The 16040-nt window shown below is 50.8% G+C and overlaps 1 protein-coding gene across 1 annotated transcript in view; it reads right to left on the bottom strand.

The window, feature by feature from the left end:
• LOC147659514 (uncharacterized) overlaps positions 1-8352 on the bottom strand; it is a 45895-nt gene extending 37543 nt beyond the window's left edge. Inside the window, exon 1 of the mRNA XM_086951683.1 lies at positions 8004-8352. The gene's annotated coding sequence lies outside the window, so the exon portion shown is untranslated. The remainder of the gene's footprint in view (positions 1-8003) is intronic.
• Between the last annotated feature and the right edge of the window lie 7688 nt (positions 8353-16040).

Raw genomic sequence — 16040 nt, 5'->3', positions numbered from 1 at the left:
GGGCATTTCGCAGAGTCCTTCAAATTATACAGCTTCTAGAGGAGTTCACGCTGTCGGTCTGGTCAGGTGCGCCATTGATTCGAAGCAGGATGTCTCTACGCGGCGCGAAGCAGGGGGTGAAACAAAAAAAACACCAGTAACACAGACCACCGCCAGGAACCAAGTGGTAAAAAGCAAGAAACCAGAGTTAGATGCTGATATGGACCCGGCATCCAGGAAAAAGGAGTTAAGGAGAAAGGAAAAGGTGAGGGATGCCGATACTAGAGCTGAGCAAAGAGCTGAACGTAAGGCGATAATGGCAGCAGCGGCCGCAGAGAGAGCGGGGAAAAAAGCATTGAAAGCAGAAGCTGCATTAAGGAAAGAGACAACCCCTAAAACTGGGAGAGGGGTGCTACGGCAACCTACCTTAGCGGAGTCCTTTGCGGGCACATCAATGAATATCAATAGCGAGTCGCCACTGGAGCGGGGTCAGGACCTGGTGAATTTAGAGGCTGACTCAGTGTCGCTCATGGTACCGGCATTACGAGAAACAGCCCCTGCAGACATGGCGTTACCGGCGGAGGGAGAGTCAGCCGAGGTGGTAGCGACAGAACAAGCAACAGGAGTGGGAGCACTGAGTAGGACGTACGCGGAGAGCTGCTCGACGGATCCAAAGCCAGGAGGAATAGCAGAGCATCAGCCGGAGGGTCTGGAGCAGGAGCAGTGCCTACGTGAGACCATAGTTTTGTCCAAGGAGCCGCTGGGCGCGGATGGAGGTCGGGAGGCTGAGTTGGGACTAGCGTACGGCGAGGAGCACCTAGGCGAGCTGTCTCCCGCCCCTATCAAGGTATGGTCAGTTAACGTGACTCTTGGGTCTGGCGGGTCTGACGGCAGTGTCCTACTACCAACCGAGGCAACGGTAGCGATCACCGGCCCAACCAGTTCATCGGAGGGGACTGTAGGGCCGAACTATCAAAGGGTCTGAGCCTGAGCGGAGAAGTCAGCTCCTTGGATATGAAAGGTAGCGGGCAGGGAGATAAAGAGCTGGGGCAACAGCGGCTGGAGGGGCTACAGGCGCTGCCAGGCACTCAGCTCAATACTCTTCTGGGCAATCCAGCCACAGGCAGGTGACACCACAAGGAACTTAAATTTAAATAAGAACATGCTAGGAAATGGGTCGGCAGGGGCAATGTCGATACTAAACATAGCCAAGACAGGGGGTGCCGGCACCTCTACTGCTAATTCTATTGCTTCTGGCACCGATGGAGTTTCTGTCTCAGGCACGATACCAGACACGATACCAGGCACACCAAGCTAAGAGTTTTTTTATTCGGTAAATGATGAAACGGTTGAAACAGATAGGGCTTCTGTAATGTCTAAAAGTGGGGAGTCAGAATCAGAGACTGAATCAGACGAATTTGATGGGAGTTCAGTGCTCAGGGGATCATCTATCTCAGACCAAGACTTAGAGCCTGGCCAAACTCAGTCCTCTCCAGACGACACATCGCAACGACCTACTGTAATTCGGAAGAAACTGCATTATACCAGAAAACAGCAAAGTAGGATTAGCCCTATGCAGATGGAGATGCCCAAAAAGCTGGTTTGGGATTATTCGTCAACCTCTAAACTATACCAAGAGGAAGGGGGAAGGAGGGTCCAACATCCTGGTTCGACCGGCTCACAAAATCAAGGCCAGGGTCCCACAATGGGGACACTCTATGCAACCCTTAGACAGATGCAGGGGGAAGCTAGAGCAGAGACTAAAAGGTCTAAACGAGTGAGCAAGAATATTGAGGGCTCTTTGAGTAAAATGAATAAATTATACGCAGAAATGGCTGGTCGTGTGACTGAAGTCGAAGAAAGAACAGGACATTTAGAGGATGAAGTATCTCAATGGAAAGAGTTTAAGGCTGCACAGGAGAAGTTTAACGAGGACCTGCAGTGAAAGGCTGAGGATGCAGAGAACAGGCAAAGGCATAATAATATTAGATTATTGGGTATACCGGAGGGGATCGAGGAGCAAAATCCGAGAACTTTTGTGGTCACCTTGTGGAAAGAGGCATTTCCAGAGATTACTACATGGAATTGGGACGTTGAGGTTCAGCGGGCACATAGGTACCCCTTGACAATTAAAACATCTTATGGGGCCCCACAGAATGTAAAACCAAGAGCAATGCTTATATATGTAGGGAACTTCCTGGCTAGACAGGAGATAATGGATAATGCTAGGCCACAGGATCGCCGTTCCTTCAAAGGGACATCTTTCTTTGCTCGACCCGACTTTTGCCACGTCACGGTGGAAAGGAGATGGAGACTGAGGTAAAAAATGATAGACCCCTTTCAGAAAATAGGATGTGAGGCCTATCTCCTGTTCCCTGCAAGACTAAAAGTAATTTCAGACGGGCACACAAGAATGTTCTTCTCAGAAGTTAAAGCGCAGAGTTTTTTGACTGAATTAAAGGAGAATAGAAGGCATGGGGTCAGTAGACCAGGCCTCGAATGAACTTGAATGAACATGGACTAAATAATTCAGCAATGACGGTTATCTATTTAAAACACGTTGTTTGGTTTGGCTGGTTATGTGGTGGAGGGATTAAGGAGGGGATTATTGCGGGGGTAATTACCGTGGCTCAAGGGTAAAGCTAAAGCTTTACCTATTTGAAGTAGGTGAGGTGGACTATGGAGTTGGTTTCACTGGTTTTATTATTGGGTAGTTGTCCTTTGTTATCGGCACTCTGCAAACAAGGAGAGGCAAGAGGGGAAAGGGAGGGTGGCGGCACTCAAGGGGCTGGGAAACAGTCATACGCCGGTCAGGATTGACCTAGTTGCCTGTGATGGGGGGGTGGGGTTCTTGGGGTGGGGGAAGCACTGGACAGAAGGGAGCAGTTTTGATTTCACAGGAAAAGGAAGGGAATTACGGCAGCTGGAAACGGCAAGGGAGGGAGAAACAGAAAGAACTGAAGGTAAACAGTAATAAGAAATATGGCAATCAGCATAGGTGCAAGAGATTCAGACCTGTAAGGGGTCATTTAGGGTTAATAAATGTGGGAATCATTGAAGACTATCTATGAGTGCAAGTATTAGAATAGTTACTATGAATGTATGTGGACTGAACGACAGAATAAAGAGACAGAGGGCAGCTTTATTGCTGAAGAACACTCAAGCTGATTTTATTTGCCTCCAGAAACCCATATAGAGGGGAACAAACCATTATGCTGGAACAACTGGGGTTTCGCTTGCTGGCCCACTCAAAACAGGGGGCTAAAATTAGGGGGGTCGCTATTCTAACGAAACACTTAGACATAAGAACAAGAAACAAATTCGAAGATCAATGGGGGAGATGTGCTCTGATTGAATGCTTTATAGGTAGGGCTCCTGGTTTTATGGTATTTATTTTTTCTACATTTCCATCTGTATTTATCCATATTTATTTTTTGCCAATTTTTTCTGTATTTATCCATTTCTATTTTGTGTTTTCTGTATAAATGAAGCTGCCATGGGTATTTTTCCACATTTATTTGACGGATAAATGTATACTCACCTTTGGATGCCCAAAAGGTTTCAGCAGTATATCGTGCAATAGCATTATCTGAAAACACTAGCATTGTAGAATAGCTTCAAGAACTGTAAATCTGCACTTAATTAAGCTTAACTAGGAAATCTGTTGCCTTTTTTTCATTTCCCCTAACTCTCAATCTGTACACCTACTGACCTGGCACTCTTGATTGACAGCAGAAAAAAACATCCAAAGAAGACATATTTTCCATATTTTTCTGTATTTAAAAATAAATACAGACAGGAAAAAAATAGTTTTCTGTCTGTATTTATCTGTAAAAATCAGTAAAAACGGAAACCTGGGAGCCCTATTTATAGGAGAGGAATGGGTCACTATCGGCTCTATTTACGGGTCTACAGAGGATGACCCAGAGCTATTTGAGTTTTTAGATATCGAATTATCTTCATGGGCATCAAGAGTTATCTTAGCTGGGGACTTTAACATTAATGGGGCCACAGGTCTGGGTTTGGATGCTATGGGACAATATCAAGGCAGGAAGAGGAGGGTATGTAGAGCAATCTTGAGTATGGCTAGGAATAATGCATTGGTAGACGTATGGGGGGCACAGAAATTTTTGGATCCCGGTTTTACATTTTTTTCGGCACCACATCGTAAATGTGTCCGGCTGGACTATTTTTTTACATCAAGGTCATTACTAGCTAATATGAAAATAGAAAGACTGCCACGTATCCTGTCGGATCATAATCTCCTAAAGCTTATCGTGGAAGGTAGTGGGTTTAGGAGGCGGGCAAAATTATGGACGTTTGAAAAAGAGTTATTGAAAGATGAAGATTATATCACACACATGCATTCATGGATTAAAGATTTTTGGGACATTAACAGGGGGGAGTACTAGCACTGGGAATGACTGGGACACGTTCAAGGCAGGGGTTAGAGGGGAGACACTCAGTTATAGTATAGCTAAGCAGAGAAAAGAAAAGATAAGGAATGACCTGCTAAATACTGCCCTGTTAGAAGCGGAAGCAAGATTGGTTCAGGCCACGCTAGATCATCAGGAGTTTGCTCAACGGTTATTGGAGGTAACGATAGCTAAGACAGAGGCGAGATAAGTTACCACCCTCGATGCAGCAATGGCTGGCTAGGCTATTACATATGCATAAACTTGAAAAGGCTATTTATGCTAGGAGGGGGAAGAAAGGTAGAGCACTAGGCGCACAGATTTGGAAGCCAATTGTAGACTGGAAAAACAGGATGGTGAATGTATAGGAATTGTAGAAATTGGATAAAAATGTACATGTATTTCTTATTTCTTCTTACTTTTTTGTTCTTATTTGGTGTGGATTGCTAGTATATTATTGAAACTTTTATTTAGTGGTATCATATGTAAAAGTCATGTAAGGTATACTTAGGTGTTGCTAATCTTTTTCCTGTGTTTGTATTGTCAGGTGCAGGGAGGTGGGGGGGGGGGGTAAATATGTTGCAAAAATTGCTTTATAAAAATAAAAAAATTAAAAATAAATAAATAAGAAGAAAAAAGAAAAAAAAAAGAAAACTGCGACGAAGGACAGGACAGGACTCTAACAGGACAAACTGATCCAACTCAAATATGAGGTCAAGGTATTATTTATCGCCTTAATGGTGCAAAAGTCACTCTGGAATGAAATCAATACTATTCGAATAATCCATGTTCGATTTATAATAGAGGCTTTGCTGTGCTGTAATAAAGGAAATCAGCGGCAAAAATAGCTATTCTCACAACAAAGTGTTCTTATTTCAAGTTTGGTTTGCATATTTTACAAGAAGGGGATCAAGCGACAACTGATAGACAACATTATAAAGCTTACCGACTTGTCTTATAAAGGTTACTGATACTTTTAAAACAACACAAAGGTTAAGGAAAAGCAGAGGTATCAAGGTAGACAGAGTATCCGCAATGGCGGACAATAAACCCTTATTAATAGTGACCACATAACAACCGTCTCCAGGTAGGATCGCCTAATTATAAAAGACCTGCTAATACAAAGAACGGCTACAGCGCCTCAAACTGTGACTATGACATTGGTCTATCAAAACATTTGAATTCTGCGTTTGTTCCTCTCGTTAGGGGTTGATCCTGGAAGATGTAGGCTGATGGATTTCGGGCTTGTGCTTTATGCACGCTTCAGGAATTTGCGGAACGAATGTCACCCAAACATCGCACCATGTTGAGGAGGACATTGGGGTGAGAGTTGGTCGCTTAAAATGGAGCGCCACAATAAATGAACTGTTCGAAGAAGCTCTGGGGTTACCAGCTTCTCAAAAGGGCATGTCCTCTGTTTAGATAGCTGTCCAGAGGGCTAGAGACCTGGGTGGGGCCATCAATGTAAGCAATGGCCCGGAGACGTCATGGCTAACTTGTAACTTCTGGGTCAGTTTGCTTGTTTGGTGGCAGCAAAGAATCGTAGTATGCTGATATAATTATTTTTAAGATTACTGTGAGGGTGTTATCAGTACTTCTTTAATGTAGTATTTTCATGGAAACCTTAAAAAAAGGTTAACACTAGCTACAGTTTGATTGCGGTTACTAAAAATTTAACATCTGATAGCACAGTAACAATTTACACGTTTTCTCTTTTTGCAAATTATGCTCGACTGATCTTATACTCTGTACAGCCCATCCTATAATTTGTGTAGCCTATATTATACTGTGGTGAATTCTTTCTTTAAACTATTGGCTTTCCAATTCAAAGTGCTGTCTCTCACGGGCAGACATCACAGCACTGCTCAAATATACAAGTCTTCCTAGGCCTTAGAAAAAGAACCTTCCCTATAAATTATTGCAGTTTATGTTAGTCCTGGCGCGGCGTAGGGTGGCCATTACATGGATAGGGCGGAGGGCCCCGGAGATTGCCACGTGGCTGAAGGATGTTCGGGAGTGGTCTCTGGCGGAGGAGACTCATATGCAATACGCGCGCAGGGATGAGAGACTGCAGGAAGACTTACTGGCATGGAGAATCATGTGTGCTGCCAGTCTGACCTTGAGTGATTCTGAGGGGACTAGTGAAGAACTGTTCATGTCTGAGGGGTCGGGAGCTGATGGGGACTTTTAGATCTGCGTTGTCGGTGGCACTCGGCTGCTACCTCATGTCCACTCTCGCTATCTCCTGTTTGCAATATATGGATTTTTATTATATCCCTTATGACCATTTCTTGCCCAGTGATACCTGTGCCCCTACAGTGCCTTAATGAGGTTATTGTTCTGTATGCAACAGTTTTTGTATGGTGCCGCACTTGGGGGGTGGGGGGGCTGTTATTGTTTTATTCCATAACAAAAAATAAAGTTGAAAAAAAAAAAGATTAAAAAAAATATATAAATACAAGTCACTATTTCCTAGTGCACCAACCAGGATAAAAATTAGCGACCATCCAGTTTGAGACGCAGACATCAGACATTATAACACTAAGCCCAGTGCCCCAGGCGATGTGAATGGCGTCTGTGTTGAGCCCATTTACGTAAACGCAGGCCACAGGCTGTGTGTCCAGCAGCTTCATACATGATCTCAAACTCCCTGACATACCAAGCCGCCTAAACGTCTCGATCATAAAAGGCTACTCCAGGAAGTCAAACGCCTTATCGGCATCAGCTGACTTCATGTTTGGGTTTACCTGATGCAGCACTGCAAATACTGCGAATACCGTCCGTAGATGAACCGCTGTGGATTTATGTGGGACAAATCCTAACTGTACAGGGGAGACTATTTTCTCTAGTAGGAAGGCTAGCCGAGTCGCATCACCTCAGGCAGGACTTTATTATCACTGTTACGCAGTGGCAGAGGGCGATAAGATGTACACTTACAGGGTTTCTTCCAGGCTTAGAGGGCACTGATATGACTGCATCACTTACAGACGCCAGCGACACACTGCCCTTCAATCCCTCGGCATAGACCTCCTGGATAGGCCGCACCACCACTGCACCCCCGGCCCAGGACAGGCATCAACTTCTCTGTACCCCCTGAACAGGTCTCATCTCCTCAGCACAGTACAGACCTTACCTCTTCTGCACTCCCTGGACAGGTGTCAGGGTGCAGGAAAAAGGAATCAAACCTCTTCTTTGTCTCGCAGTATCTGCCATTGAACCGGCATTGCAAAGATCACCCTCTCGCAAAAGGTTGCGGGCCATTATAGCGCGCAACCAGACATTCTCTCCTGTACTACCAACAGGGAGGACCACGGTGGAAGTTGCCGGTCTATTCCTGAGTTCCTGGACACGGGCGTGAGGTCTAGACCTGCTGTGGAGTGCGCCGGTTGATTTTAGAACCAAATGCACTTCACCAACGGATTTTCAGAGATTAGTCACGTTCTTTCTGTAGTCTAGTTAGATAGAAATAGTGCAATTTTGTTCCAGGCTTAGGCAGGTTAGAGCACTTCGATGCGTCGGTTAGTTAGTTCGGTAATTTAGAACTAGAGAGAAATACCAATTTAAAGTAAATAGGAAAAAATAAATATAAAGAGAAGAATTAATACTTACCCATTGAATACTTCAGTTCCTGATTTCTTTGTTGCTTGGTTGACGCCGGAGGCTCCAGAAGGTTCCTAAGTGAGAAGTAAGAAAAATTCAGAAGATAAGAAAGTAAGGCAGAGAGTGAATGAACGAATGAGTTAAAAAGAATAAATGAACTCACAGAGTTAAAGGGTGCTAAAATGTTGTTTATAATGCAGGTTACCAAAAAATAAAATACTTATATTGAAGAATAGATGAGAAGCAAAAGCCATAGGCACTCTGGGTAATGAAATAGAGAGAAAGAGAGTAAGAAAGTGGAAAAGGAATTGAAGGAAATTAGTAATGGTGTGCTTTTCTTTTACAGTCATTTCCACTCATGCTTGAAGATAGAGAGGGAGTAAGAACGGCATAAAATCGAGCACAGCAGAAAGGAAGAAGTAGAGTGGAAGAGCCAGAAGGTCAGGCAGTCTCTTCTCTGTCCCATTCCCCTTTCCCCCAGCTGGGTTCGCACGGCCACTAGTTAACTCTTCAGTTGGTGGCTGTGAGAAAACCAGTGGTGGAATTTGGAAAATCTCATCGTTCTGCTCCTGGGAGTGTCGGCACTGTGAGTAAACACAACCCTTGACAACAGGCCTCCCCTGCACCCACTGGACAGGCCTCTCCTCCTCTGCACCCCCTTGGACAGGCCTCACCTGCTCTGTACCTCTGGACAGGCCTCACCTGCTCTGTACCTCTGGACAGGCCTCGCTTCCTCTGCACCCCTGGACAGGCCTTACCTCACCTGCCCCTCCTCTTGACAGGCCTCTCGGTGAAGGATTCTCTTTAAGGACAGAGGAGCCAAGAGTTCATTCCACCCCATACAGCGCCTCTGACTCTGCCCCGAGCCTAGGGGCGCTATGCACAGGCCTCGAAGAGAGACACTGCTCCTCTGTACGGGCCTCACCTCCTCTGGACCCCTGGACAGGTCTCACCTCCTCTGCACCCCTGGACAGGCCTCACCTCCTCAGGACAGACCTCACCTCCTCTGACCCCTTCACAGGCCTCACCTCCTCTGACCCCTGGACAGGCCTCACCTCCTCTGACCCCTGGACAGGCCTCGCTTCCTCTGCACCCCTGGACAGGCCTCTCCTCCTCTGCCCCCCTGAACAGGCCTCTCCTCCTCTGCCCCCCTGAACTGGCCTCTCCTCCTCTGCCCCCCTGAACTGGTCTCTCCTCCTCCGCCCCCTGGACAGGCCTCTTCTCCTCTCCTCCTCTGGACAGTCCTCTCCTCCTCTGCACCCCTGGACAGGCCTCACCTTCTCTGCCCAGTGGACAGGCCTCACCTCCTCTGCACCCCTGGACGGGCCTCGCCTCCTCAGCACCCCTGGACACGACTTACCTCCTCTGCACCCCTGGACACGCCTCACCTCCTCTGACCCCTGGACAGGCCTCTCCTCCACTGACCACCGGACAGGCCTCACCTCCTCTGCACCCATGGACAGGCCTAACCTCCTCTGCACTCCTGGACAAGCGTCGCCTCCTCTGCACCCCTGGACAGGCCTCACCTCCTATGCACCCCTGGACAGGCCTCACCTCCTCTGCACCCCTGCGCAAACCTCACCTTCTCTGCACCCCTGGACAGGCCTCAACTACGCTGCACCCCTGGGCAGGCCTCTCCTCCTCTGGACAGGCCTTTCCTCTTCTGCACCCCTGGACAGGCCTCTCCTCCTCTCCTCTCTGGACAGGCCTCACCTCCTCTGCACCCCTGGACAGGCCTCTCCTCCTCTGCACCTCCTCTGGGCAGGTCTCACCTCCTCTGCACCCCTGGACAGGCCTTTCCTCCTCTGGACAGGCCTCTCCTCCTCTTCCCCTCCTCTGGGCAGACCTCACCTCATCTGCACCCCTGGACAGGCCTCTCCTCTCATCCTATGGACAAGCCTCACCTCCTCTGCACCCCTGGACAGGTCTCTCCTTCTCTGCACCCCTGGACAGGCCTCTCCTCCTCTTCTCCTCTGGACAGGCCTCACCTCCTCTGCACCCCTGGACGGCCTCTCCTCCTCTGCACCCCTGGACAGGCCTCTCCTCCTCTGCACCCCTGGACAGGCCTCCCCTCCTCTGCACCTCCTCTGGGCAGGCCTCACCTCCTCTGCACCCCTGGACAGGCCTTTCCTCCTCTACTCCTCTGGACAGGCCTCTCCTCCTCTCCCCCTCCTCTGGACAGGCCTCTCGGTCAAGGATTCTCATGAAGGACAGAGGAGCTCAGAGTTCTTTCCACCCCATACAGCGCCTCTGACTCTGCATTGGGCTACGGGTGCTATGCACAGGCTCCGAAGGGAGACACTGCTCCCCTGGACAGGCCTCACCTCCTCTGACCCCCTGGACAGGCCTCGCCTCCTCTGCACCCCTAGATAGGCTTCTCCTCCTCTGAACCCCTGGACAGGGCTCCCCTTCTCTGCACCCCTGGACAGGCCTCACCTCCTCTGCACCCATGGACAGGCCTTTCCTCCTCTGGACAGGCCTCACCTCCTCTCCCCCTGGACAGGCCTCTCTTCCACTGCCCCTCCTTTGGACAGACCTCTCCTCCTCTGCACCCCTGGACAGGCCTCTCTCCTCTGCACCCCTGGACAGGCCTCACCTGCTCTGTACCTCTGGACAGGCCTCGCTTTCGCTGCACCCCTGGACAGGCATCTCTTCCTCTGCCCCTCCTATGTACAAGCCTCTCCTCCTCTGCCCCTCCTGGACAGGCCTCTTGGTGAAAGATTCTCATTAAGGACAGAGGAGCCGAGAGTTCATCCCACCCCATCCAGCGCCTCTGACTCCGCCCTAAGCCTCGGGGCGCTATGCACAGACCCCGAAGAGAGACACTGCTCCCCTGGACAGGCCTCAACTCCTCTGCACTCCTGGACAGGCCTCTCCTCCTCTGCACCCCTGGACAGGCCTCACCTCCTCTGCACCCCTGGACAGGCCTCACCTCCTCTGCACCTCCTCTGGGTAGGCCTCACCTCCTCTGCACCCCTGGACAGGCCTTTCCTCCTCTCCTCCTCTGGACAGGCCTCTCCTCCTCTGCCCCTCCTCTGGGCAGGCCTCACCTCCTCTGCACCCCTGGACAGGCCTCTCCTCCTCTGCGCCCCTGGACAGGCCTCCCCTCCTCTGGACAGGCCTCACCTCCTCAGCACCCCTGGACGGCCTCTCATCCTCTGCACCCCTGGACAGGCCTCTCCTCCTCTGCACCCCTGGACAGGCCTCACCTCCTCTGGGCAGGCCTCTCCTCCTCTGCACCCCTGGACAGGCCTCACCTCCTCTGCACCTCCTCTGGACAGGCCTCTCCTCCTCCTCTGTACAGGCCTCTCGGTGAAGGATTCACATGAAGGACAGAGGAGCCCAGAGTTCTTTCCACCCCATACAGCGCCTTTGACTCTGCACTGGGCCTCGGGCACTATGCACAGGCCCCGAAGAGAGACACTGCTCCCCTGGACAGGCCTCACCTCCTCTGCACCCCTGGATAGGCCTCTCCTTCTCTGCACCCCTGGACAGGGCTCCGCTTCTCTGCACCCCTGGACAGGCCTCCCCTCCTCTGCCCCTCCTCTGGACAGGCCTCTCAGTGAGGAATTCTCATTAAGGACAGAGAAGCTCAGAGTTCACCCCACCCCATACAGCGCCTCTGACTCTTCCCTGGGCCTCGAGGTGCTATGCACAGGCCCCGAAGAGAGAAACTGCACCCCTGATCAGGCCTCTCCTCCTCTGCACCCATGGACAGGCCTCACCTCCTCTGGACAGGCCTCACCTCCTATGCACCCCTGGACAGGCCTGTCCTCCTCTGCCCCTCCTCTGGACAGGCCTCACCTACTCTGCCACTACACTGGACAGGCCTCTCGGTGAAGGATTCTCATTAAGGGCAGAGGAGCCCAGAGTTCATTCTACTCCATCCAGCGCCCCCGATTCCGCCCTGAGCCTCGGGGCGCTATGCACAGGCCCCGAAGAGAGACACTGCTCCCCTGGACAGGCCTCAACTCCTCTGCACTCCTGGACAGGCCTCTCCTCCTCTGCATCCCTGGACAGGCCTCTCCTCCTCTGCACCCCTGGACAGGCCTCTCCTCCTCTGCACCCCTGGACAGGCCTCTCCTCCTCTGCACCCCTGGACAGGCCTCACCTCCTCTGCACCTCCTCTGGGCAGGCCTCACCTCCTCTGCACCCCTGTACAGGCCTTTCCTCCGCTGCCCCTCCTCTGGACAGGCCTCACCTCCTCTCCCCCTGGACAGGCCTCTCCTCCACTGCCCCTCCTTTGGACAGACCTCTCCTCCTCTGCACCCCTGGACAGGCCTCTCTCCTCTGCACCCCTGGACAGGCCTCACCTCCTCTACACCCCTGGACAGGCCTCTCCTCTGCAACCCTGGACAGGCCTCTCTTCCTCTGCAACCCTGGACAGGCCTCTCTTCCTTTGCCCCTCCTATGTACAAGCCTCTCCTCCTCTGCCCCTCCTGGACAGGCCTCTTGGTGAAAGATTCTCATTAAGGACAGAGGAGCCGAGAGTTTATTCCACCCCATCCAGCGCCTCCGACTCCGCCCAGAGCCTCAGGGCGCTATGCACAGGCCCCGAAGAGAGACACTGCTCCCCTGGACCTGCCCAGAGGCGCCCCCCGGGGGCAGGACTGTGGCTCGGACCGAGGCGCTTTAATCACACTCCCCAGAATCGAGGCGCTACACACAAGGCAAGTGTTCATCCTCAGAATGAGGGAATGAGGGGAATGTCCTGATCCATTTCCATCTTTCAGCCCCTTTAATGTATGGAATAGCGTCACTTGACCAGGTGAATCTATAATCTATAATCATTTAGCATTTTTCACCCCACCCCTCCCCCACGCAGACAGGAGTAAGAGTTAATACATCACCTACTTCCCAAAGTTCTTTACATTATTTCATGTAAGGCAATAAACTGCTTCCATCTCAAATTTCGAATGACAATAGAATTTACTACAAAAGACTAAAATAATCCCGGAAACAGATTTATCCTAATGTGATTTGTGCAGATTCAATAAAGTGCTAATTCTTACTCCATTTTCATTCTTCACTTTGAGTTTGAATCCAGACACGTGGAGGGTCCCAGATTTTCATACCTTTATTACGCAGATTCCTCCCTTTTCGCCTATATATGGCTGTTTCTAGACATTGCTAACCACCTACCAAGCCATTGTTAAAAAGTCGGTGCATTAGCATCCACCCAGGCAGCCGCAATACACATTCATAAAACCGCCATAGGTATAAAAATCAGTTCCTGCCCTGCACCGATTAGTCTCAAAAGTCCCGAGCAGGATTACACACTCAGGGGCTGATTCTGATGCAGGTTGGAAATGGTTTCCGACGCACTCGGATCGGGAGAGTCCGACCGACCAAGTACGATGCATCCGGATGCCTCCAGTTACGATTTGGTTGGACTCCCATTGACTTCAATGGGAGCACATGTTCCTAACCGCATTATAATTGGGCACTGGGTCGCTCCCGATACTTTTTGGAAGGAGCAAATGCCATTAGGAGGCCTTCCTAACCGCATCAGAATCAGGCCCTGGGTGGGAATGCTTTCCAACCCGCACCAGAATCAGGCCCTGGGTGGGAATGCTTTCCAACCCGCATCAGAATCAGGCCCTGGGTGGGAATGCTTTCCAACCCGCATCAGAATCAGGCCCTGGGTGGGAACGCTTTCCTTACTGCATCAGAATCAGCCCCTGGGTGGGAATGCTTTCCAACCAGCATCAGAATCAGGCCCTGGGTGGGAATGCTTTCCAACCCGCATCAGAATCAGGCCCTGGGTGGGGATGCTTTCCAACCCGCATCAGAATCAGGCCCTGGGTGGGAATGCTTTCCAACCCGCATCAGAATCAGGCCCTGGGTGGGAATGCTTTCCAACCCGCATCAGAATCAGGCCCTGGGTGGGAATGCTTTTCAACCCGCATCAGAATCAGGCCCTGGGTGGGAATGCTTTCCAACCCGCACCAGAATCAGGCCCTGGGTGGGAATGCTTTCCAACCCGCATCAGAATCAGGCCCTGGGTGGGAATGCTTTCCAACCCGCATCAGAATCAGGCCCTGGGTGGGAATGCTTTCCTAACCGCATCAGAATCAGGCCCTGGGTGGGAATGCTTTCCAACCCGCATCAGAATCAGGCCCTGGGTGGGAATGCTTTTCAACCCGCATCAGAATCAGGCCCTGGGTGGGAATGCTTTCCAACCCGCATCAGAATCAGGCCCTGGGTGGGAATGCTTTCCAACCCGCATCAGAATCAGGCCCTGGGTGGGAATGCTTTCCAACCCGCATCAGAATCAGGCCCTGGGTGGGAATGCTTTCCAACCCGCATCAGAATCAGGTCCTGGGTGGGAATGCTTTCCAACCCGCATCAGAATCAGGCCCTGGGTGGGAATGCTTTCCGACCCGCATCAGAATCAGGCCCTGGGTGGGAATGCTTTCCGACCCGCATCAGAATCAGGCCCTGGGTGGGAATGCTTTCCGACCCGCATCAGAATCAAGCCCTGGGTGGGAATGCTTTCCGACCCGCATCAGAATCAAGCCCTGGGTAGGAATGCTTTCCGACCCGCATCAGAATCAGGCCCTGGGTGGGAATGCTTTCCAACCCGCATCAGATTCAGGCCCTGGGTGGGAATTCTTTCCAACCCGCATCAGAATCAGGGCCTGGGTGGGAATGCTTTCCAACCCGCATCAGAATCAGGCCCAGGGTGGGAATGCTTTCCAGCCAGCATCAGAATCAGGCCCTGGGTGGGAATGCTTTTCAACCCGCATCAGAATCAGGCCCTGGGTGGGAATGCTTTCCAACCCGCATCAGAATCAGGCCCTGGGTGGGAATGCTTTCTAACCGCATCAGAATCAGGCCCTGGGTGGGAATGCTTTCTAACCGCATCAGAATCAGGCCCCGGGTGGGAATGCTTTCTAACCCGCATCAGAATCAGGCCCTGGGTGGGAATGCTTTCCGACCCGCATCAGAATCAGGCCCTGGGTGGGAATGCTTTCTGACCCGCATCAGAATCAGGCCCTGGGTGGGAATGCTTCCCGACCCGCATCAGAATGAAGCCCTGGGTGGGAATGCTTTCCGACCCGCATCAGAATCAGGCCCTGGGTGGGAATGCTTTCCAACCCGCATCAGATTCAGGCCCTGGGTGGGAAGTCTTTCCAACCCGCATCAGAATCAGGGCCTGGGTGGGAATGCTTTCCAACCCGCATCAGAATCAGGCCCAGGGTGGGAATGCTTTCCAACCCGCATCAGAATCAGGCCCTGGGTGGGAATGCTTTTCAACCCGCATCAGAATCAGGCCCTGGGTGGGAATGCTTTCCAACCCGCATCAGAATCAGGCCCTGGGTGGGAATGCTTTCTAACCGCATCAGAATCAGGCCCCGGGTGGGAATGCTTTCCAACCCGCATCAGAATCAGGCCCTGGGTGGGAATGCTTTCCAACCCGCATCAGAATCAGGCCCTGGGTGGGAATGCTTTTCAACCCGCATCAGAATCAGGCCCTGGGTGGGAATGCTTTCCAACCCGCATCAGAATCAGGCCCTGGGTGGGAATGCTTTCCAACCCGCATCAGAATCAGGCCCTGGGTGGGAATGCTTTCCAACCCGCATCAGAATCAGCCCCTGGGTGGGAATGCTTTCCAAACCGCATCAGAATCAGCCCCTATGTGTTATTTCAGTTTTTAACACTTCTGATAAAAACTTTGTGATATCTTTATAAAATTTCCGCAAAACCGGACATGATGCAAAAATATGAACTCTCTCTGCATTACAGACTGCACAGCGAGGACAACATGTTCCCTTCCCTCAACCCCATTTCGAGATTTTGTCAGGTGTATCGTACAAAAAGAAACACGTTTTATAAAACTGTGCCTGTGACCTAGCATATATCAAAACCGACTGCAATAACTCATGAGCATAAAAAATGTCTCGTCGGACACTCCTACCTTCACCTGCCATTTTTTGGAGGTTTGTCCATATCATCTGGGAGGGCCGCTTACTTTATTTTGGATTATCCTTTTAAACTTTCCCAAATTTAGCCTATCCCCCTCCTTTCCATTCAAGAAGATCT

The sequence above is a fragment of the Lissotriton vulgaris genome, unplaced genomic scaffold, assembly GCF_964263255.1.
Source record: "Lissotriton vulgaris unplaced genomic scaffold, aLisVul1.2 SCAFFOLD_3378, whole genome shotgun sequence".
Lineage (NCBI taxonomy): Eukaryota > Metazoa > Chordata > Amphibia > Caudata > Salamandridae > Lissotriton > Lissotriton vulgaris.
The sequence above is the reverse complement of the archived record's forward strand: the minus strand, read 5'-3'. Positions and strand labels throughout refer to the sequence as shown.